A 13,749-nucleotide genomic window follows, 5' to 3' on the forward strand; every position below is an offset into this window, starting at 1 on the left:
AGTTAATTTCTAAAATGTACGTAACTTTAAAAAATCAGAGGTGTGTGCCTGGGAGTCGAACTTTGGATTCCCGTGTAAGAAGCCGAGCTTTTACCAACTATGCTATCACTGCTCATTCCATTATTACAATAGGATAAAATGAATATTCTTACTGAACTAATACATTTTAGATATATCTGCCTACAGTTACTTTTAATATGAAAACATCTCGATCAATCCACTATAAAAATATTGTTACAGCCGTCTAGACCTGAATTTCTGAAGTAGATCATACTCCGACGGTTTAAAGCTAAATGTTAAGTTTTCAAGCACCGTTAGAGACATGTCACGTTAAATTAAGTTAAGACATGTCAAAACTTAAGTTTTTGTTCAGTTAATCAGAATTAAGATCAGTCGTGTATCGTAAGATCAAAACAATCTATGAATATGTCAGTGATATGCGGGGAACTGGTTTGACAGTTTGAAGTAAAATTTAATTTTATTACTAAGAGTATTAATATATTGAATAGTGACAAATCGTCTATATAAGCCGCCTTAAGTTTTTAAACAGCTTATAGTCTTAAAATTACATAATTCATTAATAAAAATCAACATATTTGTAGAGTTATTTATTTATTTAAAAATTTTATTGCATCACCTCTAAAAAGAAATGCACAAAAGGGCAAACATAATGCCTGATGGCATTTTCTACCAGTCAACCCTGGGTGGATGAGGAGAATTTGCAGCAGGTGTTATGCGAAAGTAACAAAGAGCGATAGACAATAATAGAAACAGCAGATATATCAATATGTATTAAAAATAAAGAAATATACATATTTTAACAATAAAATAAATATATATTATAATATACCTATATACAGATACACATAAATAAACTAATACATACTATTTATCATATATATAAATATATATAACTAAATAAACACAGGTAGTAACAAAAGTCGTTTAAGAATTAGATGAGGAGTTCAGATAATGTTCTCGGACAAGCTTTTTGAACACAGCTTTACTGGGGGCTTTGCGGATATGCACGGGCAGAGCGTTCCAAAGTAGTACCGCCTGAACAGAAAATGAGAAATGAAAAAAACCGCTAGAATGCAGTGGAATATCGGCTCTTAAATTATTGGACGACCGAAGCATTTTATCATGCGTTAAAAACCTATATTGGAAGTGATCCTTCAGATAAGGAGGAGGAGTTAATGTTTCGTTTCCTCCATATGATTTTTCTGATAGATTTTTTATTATACAGAAGTAGCAGACGAGCATGCAGTTCACCTGATGGTAAGTGGCTATTGTCGCCCATGGACATCTGTAATCAATACCAAATACGTTTAAATGCTTACCTGAGGTCAGCCACAGATGCGCCCTTCCCCTGGTGGATTAAGCTGGTATGTCTCGGAAAAGTCTGTCAACACAGCAACTAATCACTGCTGTTATTGTGTAGAAATAAGCGTGGCTGTGGTGGTTAACATATTTGCACGGTTAAAGTTCCACTTCCTCCATACGAAACATCCTGATAGAATTAAAATAATCGTATGAAACCGACGTTGCGTTAAAATCCTATTACTCGGAGCTATTCGCCGAAATAATTAACGTTGAGTTGTTAAAACAGCACTTATCTAAATGAATGTTTTACTGGCAGTTTAGTTGAGAGTGGAATTGTAGAATAGAGTTGAAAATTGCGATAATATGGTTCGGCAGGTACTTAATTTGATTTAACGATTGATCGACGTAAAGTCAGCTACCCTGATGCTCCTTTTTGGAGCAGAATACTCAATTGTTTGCATGCATGTGTGACTTACATGTGTATGTACTTTATAAGAGAGAACGTGATACCTACTGTATATTCAAAAGTACAGGGCAACCGTATGACTTTATATAAACTTAACATTTTTTTTAATTCGATTAAATAATCTGCAATTTTTTTCCAAGTTTCATTATGTAATGTCGCCTGTGCTCTCAAGATGCAACTGCAATGGGATCCCATCCTGAAGCAAATAACAGGTTTGTCTACTTCTTCGTATACACGTATGCACGTGGAATGCTTTATGTTTAAATGTTCCTAATATTAATTATATCAGCAGTACAATTAATGTGTTGTAGGTAGAGCTTACATTCAATAATAAATTGACTAATAACATATTTTACCTAATCTATTTTTTTATTTAACCTAGTATTACCTCGCAGTCGGGGCACCTAATACTTTCCCTTGTTCTTAAACATTCGTAACACCAAAGAACTTGCGAAAGATCGGATTTTTTATAGAGTCTAATGTCCAATAGGAGATAAGCTTATCTGAAATGTATTTCTTAGGTATTCTCAGTGGATGCCCAGCCGGCCCTAATAGCGATGCCCAAGTCGGAGGTTTGTCTGAAGTGTCTTAGGTACTCTCAAAGGAAATGTTGGAGCTCAATGGCAAATCGTCTCAACCGGTATCAGTAACAGACCCCACCTCGGATACAGTCCATCAGGGCACGGTATTACACGGCACTTATCACTCGCAATAACGCAGATTGGTGACGTCCGCCGCAGGCGTCGTACCGACCCATTATCCAATTTGGACGAATAAAACCCATCATGGGTGTTTGGGAGACTGGGGGAACTGACTGTGTTATATGTATTTATATATTCAAAATGTATTTTTACATAGATTAGTAAAGATACTTCGCCGCCTTGAAATTGAATGAAGCCACAAACGGCTTATTTTCGTAACTTCTTTTTTTGAATTCTTGACAAATAAAAACATTTTTATAGAATATTTACGAATAAATAACTAATACTGCGCAATTTACGTAATGAATAAATAATTATTTCAAATATTTTAGGGACATTTTAGCACGGAGACGTGGCAAAACTTTTTTACGCAACTATTTCAATTCGCAAAACTGGGTATATTTTCTTGTTAGGAGTGAGTAATCTTTACTAATCTATGGCTTTTTATCAGACTGCAGACAGTCGCACTTATTGGCACCCTACAGCAAACGACATGACTGATTTTAACGTAATGGATGTGGTTGGTGTCGTGACATAGGCTTATATTTTTAAGCAGTCGTTCTTTTTTATAACGATTATCTATACTAACATTATATTATATTATAAAGAGTTAAAGTTTGTAACTTTGATGCGAATAGGGCTATTCTTCGGAACTACTGAACCGATCATGAAAATTATTTCACATTCAGAAAGCTACACTACTCAGGAGTGCTATAGGCTATATTTTATTATTATTGAACAAAAAGCGGGCGAAGCCGCGGATACTGCTAGTATATTATAATTTTTCACTTATTAAAAATCTGATACTCAAGACATGCCATTTACAGACACAAACACTTAAACAGGGGGGAGACTTAAACCAAAAATGAAATTTATCCACATTTCCGATAAGATTCGAACTTGGAGTCCTTGGCAAGGCTAAGCCGGCATCCCACACGGGTCGTCAAAGTAAGAGCAAAACAAACACGTTAATCCGCAAGTTATTAATTAAAATTACCGGTCACGCTCAATCCGGCCCGAATGCTCGATACACGACTCTCCATTAATCGCATTATGTCGACTTTTCGTTACATTAGGCTGGGTTCACACGGTAGGTACACTGCACGGCTTGTGCAGGAGTCTTATCGAATAAACAACATACATTTTGAAAAGTATTGTTGGTCCTAAAACACATAAATACACCACTAAAGACGTTGATGGAATATTCGCTGGACTTTACAAGCAAATCGTATGAAAACTTTTTAAAGAAAAGTAGTGTAAAAAATTTATTAAAAAAATTGTTTGGTTAAACGACAATAAGTGAAATAGAGTCAAAGTTAGATATTAAATTCATCATAAAAATTTTCTGCGCGATGAATAATTTTCCTGGCGGCGGAGGGACAAGAGTTGCCAACTCAAAAACTTTATTCTCACTCTCAAAGAGGAGTCTATCGTCTGCGCGTTTTAATTCCAGAACGACAAAAAACTTGCAGTACCATGGAGTGTGAACCCAGCCTTAAGGTACTCTACCACACTGTCTAAATCCATTAAACTTGCTCTACCTACTTCAGTGAGAGGATCCGTATTAATATGACGTTAGTCCGACAGTCGCTAGCTGGATATTGTCAGGATTAAATTGAGTGGATGGAAATCTACGACAAAAGGTTATAAAGAACCAAGCTTAAACATAATTTAATTTGCGACGGTACTTGTTCTTACAAATTTTCTCTACGACGAATAGTCGATAACCTGTCAATAACCTGAAGGGTGAAAAGCTATTTCAAAATGGCGGCGAAGGGACAATTGCGAACCAAAAAACTTAGGTTTAGCTTTATTCTAACCCTCTTAGAAGCGGCCATTTACACGACAAAAAACGTGCAGTACATTGGAGGTGTGTACCTAGCCTTAACGTCCTCTACCGCACTGTCTAAATCCATTAAACTTGCTCTACCTACTTCAGTGAGAGGACTCGTATTAATATGACGTTAGTCCGACAGCCGCTAGCTGGATATTGTCAGGATTAAATTGAGTGGATGGAAATCTGTTATTTCGATACCGGCAATAATATTTTGTTTTGCTTTATTTGTACACTGTCAGTTTAATTTGAAGGTGGGTTTGTATAATCTTCATGAATTGTATATTGTTTGATTTTATTTTATACATCGTTAATTATTAGATTGTAAGCTTATGAGTCAATCAAATATAATATTATGCATGTTATTGAACTTTCTATGGAGAATAATTTTTGTACTTATAAGTTGTTGATGTTATGTTTTAGTTTTTGTGTTGGATGGACTAAAGTCGATTGTACTTGCCCATAAGACGATCCATCTTAAACTAGCTGATCGGCTGACCACTGATTTAAAATTGGCAAAATTATCCAGTTGCAAACATTTTTTTACGCTTTTATTTAACGTGCCTTGTTAGTTCGTGTACGCACAGATTTTTGAACACTATATACATAGATACGTTTGGTTTTGATAATAATGCACATAAGATTAATGACGTCATTCTAAAAAAAAAATTATATCAGGTAAAAGTATCGAATTAGCATCTCATTTGAATTTCTATTATTTTGACAGTACGATTTCACATGTAATAATTTCAGTTCCCTACGAGTCGAGATTATCCGTACTTTGATACAGAATACCATCTTTGATCTTAAACGTTGACGTTTAAAAATGTATTCATTAAAAATATAATAAAATAATAACATGAGTTAATTAGCGCCGAAGTGAGCTTGAAAATCTTGAGTTAATTGCTCTTTATTCTATAGCGTCCAAGAAACATTAATAGGTTTTCTGAGAAAATATGTCCTTTGCAGTTAATTTCCAACAATAGCTACAACAAGAAATAAAGTGAAACGACGTTAATTTACCAGAAAATGTTCTTACAATACTTTCTCCATTTTCTCAAATGAAAATTCCGGAGAAAACAAAATGTTGACGTTTGAAAGGGTTGGCGTTTCATTTCCCTTCCGATACTATTACATTCCAGGAAATATTCCCGGAGCGTGCGAGAAATTCTGGAAATTTCATTCACAAAGCGTAAATGAATTTTATCTCCAAATATACCCGGACATGCTGACGGGTTCGATGACCTGATAGCACAAGGATGTGTTAATTTATATTTAAGCAAACGAATCACTAATACATTACGAGTAGGTATTAAAACATACCAGAGGAATCGGTACTACATTACCGGCTTTTAATAAGGGCTCTTTTTGCCTCTTACATAAGGAGCTGCAGATCACTTCGCTCCTAGAATACCTTGGGAAAAAGTTAATTCCACATCTGGTAAGAACCTAAGCAAAAATATCGTGCAAATCCCGGTCTGACGACCATGGATGCAGGACATTCTCCACCATGCTGACTTAATACGGATTGATCTTCAAACACACCTTTATGAATCTTTTTAGAGAATTTCAGGCATGTTGATTGCTTTACGATATTTACTCTCACCGTATATAAAAATAATTAATTTTCAATTACAATCGTTAAAAGATGCGTGCCTGGCATTAGAACTTCGGACCCCCAACGCGAGAGTCCAAGATCTATCACAATTTGTATCCATGTATATAACAAACTACACGCATAAAACCATAACATAAACATAGTTTTCAATCAGAATCATTAGGAATCGCTCCATTACACCGCGCCGCAGTGTTTGAATATGTAATTAAGGTCGGGGCGTCAATGGCTCGTTGACATGCAATTCAACATTATTTAGTGAAGGCTCTTACGAACGTGTTCTAGTAGCTTGGAGTATTACTTCTGGTTATGACACAAACAGGTGTAACGTTTAGATTAAGATTTAGATAGAAGATTTCGATTTTTGAAGGTAGGTCCTTTATGGTTCGATTCCGGCAGCACCGGCACACTTATTTCTGCGCTCTAATCATAAGAGCAGTGTTAAGCGTCGCCGTGTTCTGGTTTGATGAGTGTGGTAAAGGAATCATACTTTTCCGAGGCGTTCCAGCTTATTTTTTTATTTATTTAACTTTATATACATTGCTTAGGCAAACATAACAACTTAGTCCTCAGGGGTAGCAGCGCACCTGTGTCCGACCTCAGGACGGAATATCTAATCGTATCTGGGGTTGATTACGGATGTCCATGGGCGGCAGTAGCCACTTAGCCTCGGGTGGACTGCATGCTCGTCTACTACTCCTATAATATAAAAAAATGATCAGAGGTTCTGAAGCTTATTATTTCCTGCTCACTTTTAGAATGAATTTCCCAGTGTTTTACTATTTTTCCTCTAACAATTATCGCTTTATGTCGAAGGCTCTCAAGCTTATTATTTACCGCCCACTTACATAATAAATTTTCTAGCGCTCTCCCTTTTCCGTTTTTAGAAATTGGCCGCAGGTACAGCTAGTATAGTTAGTGGGTGGCGCAAGGGCTCAAAATGAGTCTTGTGTCACAACACGATCCACTCCAATTCTTCCAACGTCGAGCCAGCGGAGTCTGCGTGCTTTAACTCGCCGATAGTGTTCGGCTTGAATACTAAATGTTCTAACTCTATATTCTACTTAAAAGGTATCATAATCATGAACCCATTATTGTCCCACTGCTGGACACGGGTCGCCTCTCAGAATGAGAAGGATTAGGCCATAGTCCACCTCGCTGGCAACGTGCGTATTGGTAGACTTCATGTACCTTTGAAAACTTATTTTTTAAGATTTCTCAGGTATGAAGGTTTCCTCACGATGTTTTCCTTCACCGTTTAAGCAAGTGATACATACATAAAAGGTGTAGGTAGAATTAAATATGTAAATTAATTTATATATTCAGAAACTCATCTTGCTAATTAATTTACATCACTAATGTATGAATACTACTTCAAAATTAGTGAACATTAACGTTATGTATCAAATGTTTTCTTGACAGCCAAACATAATGACTTTGATTCCTATATTTCTTCTTTATTAATACCTTACACAGTACAAAGGGACATTAACTACCCATTGCCCACGTCTTTACGTGTTTTCCATCAGATCAATTAGACATGTACTCAGCGGGACACCCCTTTTGGGTACGCTTCCTTTTCCTATAATAAATTAATTTTATGGGCTCCCGGAGGCTTTTAATAAAACAAAGATAAGGTTTTGATTGTAGACGCTGATAAGGAAAAGATAGAACCATGGCACAAAATGTTTTGGTTGTAATATTTTAATGGTACAAACCTTTGGGATTCGCCGTAGCCGTCACCACCATATCTACTTCTATGTTGTAATTGGAAAAGTTAGCGCAATTACTGTTGGAAGAATACCTTATAGTTCGACTCCGGAGGTGCCACCGCAATATTTGTTTTTGCTCACAACGGCAGGGACAAGAGCAGTTGTGTTCTGGTTTAAAGGGTGTGGTAGGCGGGACATACTTATCCGAGACCTTCCAACTTAATCACCTGGTAAGAATCGAATATCTGCTTTTCAATGATTTTTTTATAAATGTATCGACATTTGTAGCAGCGTCCACTTAAACTTTAAAAGGTTACTGGCACGTAGAATATCTTGTTGATATTGAATTTAATTTAAATTAGTTACCAATCAAACAATAACGCTTTTAAACCCCGATGGCTATTACATAACCCCATAAATATAAATATTTCTTACCATACCCTTCAAATTAGAGCATAACGCCCAAATAGTGTTGATACAAGACAGTAGTTACCGTCTAATTAGCATAATGCTTAGTAACAGATCATCAGAGGACTAATACGCCGTGCTTAATGTGTTAAATGACATATCATTATATACTGCCTGTGATTAAGACTACCAAATGTGTTGTTATGTGGGTACAATCGATATTATGTCAAACATTTACTCAAGGCATTTGCATAGTGTTTAAGTACGACTCTCAACATCAACTAATGACAGAAGTTTATAATTCAAAATAATACAATAGTGTATAGAATAAAATTTAAAATATAACAGTAACAGTAACAAAAAACAGTGATAGCTATTGGTTAAAAACTCGGCCTCTCGATCGCGAAGTCTAATGTTCGAATCCCACGCACGCACCGATGTTTTCTTTAAGATTCTTATTTTCAAGTCAAATTAATTATATTTTATCGCTTATTTATACGATGAAAAGGAAAACACTAATCTGTACGTCTAATCTCTTAAAAACGAAAGTCCCAAAATTTGTGTAAAATGTACCGATTCGCACTTGGCCAGTGCAGCTTGGCCAGTTCAACTATGGCCTAATTCTTCTCTTTGCAATTTAGGATTGATAATATAAATCCATTGCCAGCACTGACCATTTACAAAGTATCCAACTTTCTACTTCAATTTAATAATAAAAGCAAAATTTAAGCGACGTAAATATTGTTTTGAAGTTCATATTTTGTCACAACTCCAAGTACGACGTTAACAAAGTTGTCAGAGCTCTGCCATCTTATATTATCACTTGAAGTGAGTTTAAAGTTGTATCTCCAGTTTGTCGTGAAGTTGGTCGTATCTTATTTCACTAATCTTAAGGTAATTACGACCAAATACCTCCTGAATAAAATTACAAAGTTAAATGATTAAAGCGCGAAGTTTCCAGGAATCTGTACCGTTTGCGTACAAAGTTAGCTGTTTCTTAGTATGAATTATTTTCTCACTATTCTATTCAACTCGGTACTCATTTGGAAATAGAAACAATGTTAATCTTTTATAAATAACTTGTTCCAAAATAGACTTAATTTTCTTTGTAAATAATAACGAAGATACTCTCGTTTGTTTTCGTGATTATTGAAGTTGGGCGTTATGGAATATTTTTGTTAATTTGCAGTAATTTAAGAGTTAAAGAATTTTATAAATAGAAACCTGTCTTTTATTAAACTCATTTAAATTAAGATTGTAGAAAGCGTCAATTGTGCTGGGTGATGATGGCCTTGTATAGAACTATCTACTCCTTCTTTTAGTAGTTTTGCAGGGGCGGTTGATAGGTACATAAATCCAAGAGATTAACAGCACTGTCTTCCTAAGAATTACTACAACTAAAGTTTGCGAGTAACGCAAAATCCTTTTTCTATTTGTAGACCTAAACACTAAAGCAATAGATTACCCTGTAACATAAGAAAAAACATAGTTAAATAAGTATTACTTATACTTTTACCTTTTTTTATCATAATCAATTTATTCTTGTTTGTTATTAAATAACATAAAAGTTATGTAAACAAGTTTATTATGTTATACTTGTTTAGAGTCTGTGTGAAAAGTTCCACAAAATTGATATTTTGTCTTCCCAGTCACGCACTTTCCTTATTAGTACATTTTGGGGTCCGAAACCTAACTGAAAGAAACAAATTTACTTTATCTTTTGAAAATTATTTTTTTACCCCTCCATAATATCATCTACATTTTGTTTATTAAGCAAAAGTTCATAATATATTCGTAAATGTATGAATCATACCTTTAACAGTAGCAGTATTTACAGATTAGAAATTTTTAATTTCTAGCAAACAGATTTTTTTAATTGTCTATCTTTTATAGGCAAAACATAGGATAAATTAATTAATAATAACGGGCATTAGCGATTAAATCGTTAACTCAACAATATAAAGCTTTTTAAAAGACGTTTTCTACACGTATAGTCCCTCACTAGGATTCCCTGTGTCGTGGATGTCACGGACACACATGAAGACAACTACACCCACCCATATATAGAATAGAAATCTAAATTCATCATTCGGCCGGGGATCGAACCTGAAACCCCCTGCGCGTCAAACCGGTATGGTGACCGCTCCGCCACGCGAGGCGTCAAGTAGCATGGTGGCTATAACCCACGTGGTCATCCTAAAGTGTAAAATTTCTTTATAAACCTATTCACCGATTGATTTAAAACTCCTTTTCTATTGAATAACATAATATAACTTGAATACTCAAGCTATTAAACCAGCATTAACTACTTAATCCACTTTTTGTGATCTATGGATTATCTCTGCCTCTAATAGCATTTCCATAATCCGTTGTTCGATATCGATAAATAATCCTTTAATGTTTATTTACATCGAGTTGTCAAAACGAAAGATACACGATGATCATTGATTTTACTTAGGCGTAATAAAATTTAATTACCATGTCTTGAATGGTACCGAGTTGTCTGATATTAAACGAATAAGATATAAGCGATGACTTTCACAAAACTCGTTTACGACATACAATGGGAACGAATATTAAAAAAAAATATAACGTCACTTGTACGGATAACATAAAATTAACATAGTGTGAAAAGTATCCACCTGCGTAGGAACTCATGTGCATTTTTTACGCTTTACGATTTTTTTAATTATCTTTAAGAAGAGTCTTTGTTTAGTGTTTTATTTGTAACTCGTATTTAGTATGAACGTTACTAATTTTATTAAGACTGAATGTTGCAGATTGTTTATTCATAATTCATTGAAGAAAACATCGAAAAACCAAGGATTTAATTGTGTTTCTTAGTAGGTACCTATATATTTTTGTAAGTACCTATATACCAATACCACATTTGAACTAATAAAAGTAAAAAATCTCTATCTATCGCCTCTTACTTAGTTCGCTTTCTTTTCGCTTGCAATAAGACAAGTCTCTTCCTCACAACGTCGGCTAATATGTTATTTATTGAGCGAAACCGAATGGAATCGGTGCGTAGGCTGTAACACCTATCACTAATAAAATATTGCCCCAGCACATGTAATATAAGCTCAGATTAATGTGGGATTTTCTTATGCGTTTTAACAAAGTTATAGTTTGAATGAGAACGCATAAAAATGTGTTATGGGGTCTGTGGGTACCCGAAAGTGGGGTTCGTTTGTTATTTCATTTACATAAAATATGACTAGTGATTTGCACTTTGTATCCAACAAGAGAGTCTAACTACAAACTCGACACGTTTCGAATATAAGTAAGTAATACGATAAAAACACTATTCAGAATATTGACTTAGGTTCAAGAAACGCGGGATCAACTACCTCGGTTTCGTATATTACACTTAACTTCGATTCATAAAGTTACAAATCTTTTATAGCAATCTTTTCGTTAGACGGGACGTTGTACAAAGTTTCTGATTAATGACATAACACTAGTTATTTGTCGTTGGGGCCAAGAAACAGATCTCCGGATCGAGATTCCAGATTAGAGTCACGTGACAAATGTCAGCATGTTCCAAGATTGAATTCCGATAACGTATGTTAAGTTATTATCTATTTAAAGTTAAGCGCGATTTCGTAAGAGAAACTTTAGAAACTAGACAAGTACACCCTACTTGTCTAGTTTCTAAAGTTAATTATAGAAATAAGTACTTATTAGGAAAATAATATAGCGCAAGATATTAATTTCGAATAAGGATTTGTAGGTACATAATAACGATTTCTACTCTAGGATTTTCCTGTGTCGTGGTTGCTATGGACACGCACACAAAGACGAATACACGAAAACTCTGATCCATAACAAATATCTAAATTATAAATTTAGTTGTCTATACTATAGTATTCAACATTTAGATCTCCATCTGGCCAGGGATCGAACCCGGATCCATTCATGTCAGAATGATGCCATCAAAAACAATGCTTGTAAAAAGATCCAAGTCTCGCCATTCAGTTCTTCTACCGTAAAAAGTTTTGAGATCTATGTAAAACCAAGCCGGTAAATGTATGCAGTCCCTACTTAAGGGACCTTCTGTCTTAAGGTATTATCTCACTATCTAACCTAACAACATCTCATGGGACCATACCAATATTAAAAATCTTTTATGTTCTAAATAAATTAACGTGGCAATCGTACTGCAAGTCACATTGTGTTTTCATCTTATCATATCGCATCACACAGGTAACATTAGTACGATTGCCACGTCGATTTATTTAGAACATAAAAGATTTTTAATATTGGTATGGTCCCATGAGATGTTGTTAGGTTAGATAGTGAGATAATACCTTAAGACAGAAGGTCCCTTAAGTAGGGACTGCATACATTTACCGGCTTGGTTTTACATAGATCTCAAAACTTTTTACGGTAGAAGAACTGAATGGCGAGACTTGGATCTTTTTACAAGCATTGTTTTTGATGGCATCTCATTCCTTTTTGTAGATATTTCTACTCTTTTCCTTTCCGGTACCTTCTACTAGTTGAATCTCAACAACAGATTTTTTAAAGCCAATTAAATTTTTGTAGTTAGTCTTTGTAGTTATGTAAATAATCTTGCCATTCATCATCACTTTCATTCGAACATGACAATAAATTAAATCAAAAAAAGTTACTATTTTGACAACTGAAATTATTCCCATTGTCCTCAGGAAAAAACATCTCTACTGATTGTGATTTATTTATTTATTTATTTATAGTGATTTAACGTGTCTTCGTATTAAATAATCGACATCCCTTACTTTCTTCTGAATATCCGACAAAAATCATTGGTAATCTTTCACTGACTTCGTCGGACTCCGGTTTTTTATATAAACCACAGTATTTACTGCTCTTGCTCAAATTCGGTTCAATTTATAATATACTTCTGACTTCTGAAATGAAATTAAATGAAATGTTTATTTAATAATGATAACATTCGTTTTAAACTTCTCGCATTTACAATAATAGTTCTGTTAGCTGTTTCAACCACAACAATTTGTTTAGGGGTATATAGCATCGCCTTCTGATGTAGAATTCCATTTGTTGATAAGAAAATATTGAAAGCTCTATTACAAAATTTCGTTCATCCATCTGATCTCATACCTACATTTGTTCGACTTGCTAGTTCCCATTTCAACACTTTATATTTTTGAAATTTCGTAAATACTCACTCTTATATTTGAGAAAATAAACATGTGTCATTCGTGAATAATAGTCGATAAATAATAACATGTACCTTGAACCGTTGAGTGAAGTAGCTTCCATGGGACCACATGAATCTGTATGTACGATCTCCAGTATATCGTTCGTTCGCGTTCAGAGGTTTGGAAATGGTTTCTTACTAGTCGTCATATCCGTCGTAATGTTCACATCATCAAGCCCGGTCATAATATTCTTATATTCCGGATTAATATGGGCTAGTCTTCTATGCCAATATTTATTTGACATTGTCAAATATCATATCGGTGATTTGACAAATTGTTTAAATTTATATATACCATGTACGTTGTGGCCAGTTGCGATGATGTTATCCATAGAGTTACTAATAGTGCAACCGTTTTTCAAGAAATTAACAGTAAATCCTTTTTCAATAAGTTTACTCACCGCTAACAAATTCATACTAAAATTATTAGTCTGCATTTGTCTTTTGCATTCAACTGTAGTTATTTTTAGAATTATTATTTGCA

The sequence above is a fragment of the Epargyreus clarus genome, unplaced genomic scaffold (assembly GCF_041222505.1).
Source record: "Epargyreus clarus isolate Ecla_fem2 unplaced genomic scaffold, WU_Ecla_fem_2.2 ptg000026l, whole genome shotgun sequence".
Lineage (NCBI taxonomy): Eukaryota > Metazoa > Arthropoda > Insecta > Lepidoptera > Hesperiidae > Epargyreus > Epargyreus clarus.